This window comes from Crocuta crocuta, unplaced genomic scaffold (genome assembly GCF_008692635.1).
Source record: "Crocuta crocuta isolate KB4526 unplaced genomic scaffold, BGI_CrCroc_1.0 scaffold144, whole genome shotgun sequence".
NCBI lineage: Eukaryota > Metazoa > Chordata > Mammalia > Carnivora > Hyaenidae > Crocuta > Crocuta crocuta.
In genome coordinates this window covers 2045051-2048825 of record NW_027529669.1, presented here as the reverse complement: position 1 = coordinate 2048825, position 3775 = coordinate 2045051, and positions in this window count along the sequence as shown.

Here is a 3775-nt window from a genome sequence, read left to right as displayed (position 1 = left end):
TCGGCTCAGGTCCTGATCTCACAGTTTGTGGGTTTGAGCCTCACGTCGGGCTCTGTGCCGACAGCTCAGAGCCTGGAGCCTGCTTTAGATTCTGTGTCTCCCTCTTTCTCTGCCCCTCCCCTGCTCATGGTCTGTCTCTCTGTCTCTCAAAAATAAAGAAATATTTTAAAAAATGTTTTAAAAGCTTCAAAAATATTTTAAAAAATGTTTTAAAAGCTTCAAAAATATATCATTCCTCTCTTCCCCACCCCTGCTCTTTTTTTTTTTTTACAAGTTTTTAAAAATGTTTTTATTTATTTCTCAGAGCGAGATAGACAGCATGAGCAGGGGGGCAGAGAGAGAGGGAGATACAGAATCTGAAGCAGGCTCCAGGCTCTGAGCTAGCTGTCAGCACAGAGCCCGATGTGGGGCTCGAACTCAAAAGTCATGAGATCATGACTCGAGCCAAAGCCAAGGCTTAACAGACTGAACCACTGACTGAGCCACCTGGGCAGCCCTCCCCACCCCTGTTTCTAAATCCATTTAGATAAGCTGCTGAAGTCTGGCAATGGAAATTAGCATTTCATCTGTATTACAACGAAGGAGTTTATAGAAAAGAGGCAACAAAAGAATTACAACACTGTGCCTGAAACCAAACTTGCCCACCAGGCACAGACAGCAGAAAAAAGTCTCTATTCCAGTACCACAGCCTACGTTCTGGAGTTTACTATATAACCTATGGCAGATGAGAATGCGTAATTTTCTTTCTTTCTTTCTTTCTTTCTTTCTTTCTTTCTTTCTTTCTTTCTTTCTTTCTTTCTTTCTTTCGAGAATGTGTATTTTCTACAAGTAGCAAGGTGCCAGAAAGGAGGAGCCAGACTGGGTTGATCTAGGCATGCCCAATAGTTCCTGTTCTCAAATTCATCATCCTTCTGGTCTTGAGAAGATTTAAATCACCCTTCTTCTCCTGAGAAGGAGAGTGTGAATGAGTAAGGCCAGAAGGATTACTCTCTAAAGGAAGGAAGTTCCTCCACAGAGAACTCCTCCCATGAACTAGAGTAGTAAGGGGGAGGGGAGTAGTCAATTCTTTCTAAAGATATCTGGTGTGCTTGTGTCTCTGGCTTTCATTCTCTCTTCCCTTTCTGAAATCTGGTGCATACTCTTTCTTTATTTTCAGCTAAACTCTACATTTAAGACTATTTTGGTGTATTTTGCTCAGAATTCCCAAGTCTGAGGCCAGGAGTTTCAGCTGTCTCATTGTTGGAAATTCCTCTAGAGAGTGTTTTCACAAAGGAAACAGGATGGCCTATTAAAATAGGCAAGCCCTAAAGGAGAACAGGCTGTTCTAGACCTCTCTCCAAGCCTTTTCTAGGTTTCTCTGAGGTTGCACAAAATAAAAGCTGTTTGCTAATATGATTCTTTCCTTCATGAACTGTAATAAAGTAAACATGTATAAATCTCAATATACCCAAATGTAGGTATAATATGTAGGTATAAATGTAGGTACTAAACCTTCCGAGTTTAGTAGATAAACACACTTTTAAATATATGCAGTACATGCAATTTGAATTTTGGGCCTTATATCTCCAATCTTGCACAATACCATTTACACTCTCATCTTGTTTTTGTTAATCTGTTGTTATATATCGATGAAGCTGCAGCTTCATCAAAGCACACCTAATAGGATTCCTTGAAGATGTTTGAAAATACTTTGTAGCTAATGGGTTTTGATGAAATTGCTTTCCTTAAGCAGTTGAATTTTAGTTTAAATATAATACAGTTTTGGGGCGCCTGGGTGACTCAGTTGGTTAAACCTCTGGCTTTGGCTCAGGTCAAGATCTCGCAGTTCCTGAGTTCAAGCCACATATCAAGCTCTGTGCTGACTGCTCAGAGCCTGGAGCCTGCTTCAGATTCTGTCTCCCTCTCTCTCTCTGCCCCTTCCCCACTCATGCTCTCTCAAAAATAAATAAACATTAAAAAATATATAAATATATAATACAGTTTGTATAAAGAAGAGAGAACTTTAAAGGCATTACAAAAATAGTAGGAAAATGTCTTTAATTTCTTGTGCATTTTGTCTAGAACCATCCTCATAGAACAAAACAGAACCAGCACATAATTGAACAAAACAGTAACTTATCTGCGCTGCCAGATCTGACCTTATTTCTCCTGCTGGAAATCTGCATGAACATAGAGTGTTATTCCGAGAGACACAGAGACCAACCGAGAGCACTGAAGCCAAATTAGGGGAGTCTTTATTACCGGCTGTGACCGCACAGAGTTAACACAGAACTCTAAATGTGTGGCTCAGCGTCCAAGGACTCAGGGCTTTTTATAATGAGCAAGCAGACAAGTGGGCAGTACAGAAGCAGAAGTGAGCAGTTATTGTAAAAATGCTACAAAGCGATAAAGAGAGCTGCCCTTATCCTGGTATGTAGGACAACATTTATTCTGAAGGCAAGGTTTAGGGTCACAGGGGAGTCTCAAAGGAATAGTTATTACCTCCAGGACAGAGTATGCCAGCTGTGTCCTAAATAACCATTAACAGGGACCATTAACCCTTATCATTTTACTTGTTTTTTCCCCCCTTGCACCTGAGGATAGTTATGTAGCCCTCTGAGTGTAGACCCAAAAGGTAAACTCTGGGTCAAGATGGAAGGACTGAGGCTAAATTCACGTGCAACAGAGTTTGCCATCAATTTCAAGGCTTTACATTGAGAAGGAAAAACCTTTCAATATAATAATGTAAAATACGTGGAAATTTTTATTGAACATGTATTTATGTTGACAGACACTGTGCAAACATGTTCTGTGTTTATTTTACGCAGTCACCTACTCAGTTCTCACTGGTTACCCAACTCTTACCCCATTTTAAGGATTAGGAAACATGGGTTTTCAGAGTTTATGACATAAATGTGGTGTGACATTTTTTTATGTTTCAACTATCTACTTCATTCAAAGCCAAGTACAGGGGGCTGGTGGGACACATAGTAATACCCAAAGGACCTGAAGGAACAAAAAGATCTTTGAGTTGCACAAAGATCTGAATTACGCAAGCTGCAGAAATCCTCGGTGGATACCATGGTAGCTTTTAGATCATCCTTCACCCTCCACGGGGGCAAATTACCTTGTAGATGGATTAGGTTATTTAATCATTTTTGTGCCATGGACCTCTTCTTGGGGAATCCCATGGACCCCTTCTTGGAATAATGTTTTGAAATGCATAACAGAAAGAATAGAAATGACATTGAACAGCATTCAGTTCTAGCATTTGATCCCTGAGATTTTCAAGCATTTCTGCTCTGTCCATCTCACCTCCCAAGTGTACCAATCCCCTCATCGAGTTTCCCTTCCTTCTTCAGAGAAGGTAAAGGAGGGANGGGTGCAGGGGTGGGGAGGAGAATGAGATGGGGTAAGGAGGGGTTTCTGAGATGACATTAGTTTCTTCCTTCACCTTCTGTCTACAAGCCTCCTCACTTTCCTGGCCCTTCAATCTTCCCCAAGATCAAGTCCAGTTTTTTTCTGGCTTTAGTTCTCTTCCATCCCTGCCCGCCTGGTTCAGCCCCGCCCACCTCGCTAAGCCCGCCCCGCACTGGACACGCCCCCCTAGGCTCCTCCTTCGCCATAAGTTTCACCAGCTCCCCCTCGCACCTCTGCTCCCTGCCAATCACGTTGACCCTCCCGGCCCGCCCCGGAGCGCGCACCCGCGGGTCCGCGGCTTCGCCCAGCAGGCGGAGGAGCTGGGGCTGCTGCCGAAAGATGGAGCGTNAGCAGTTCCGGGAGGCCTGCACGGAGA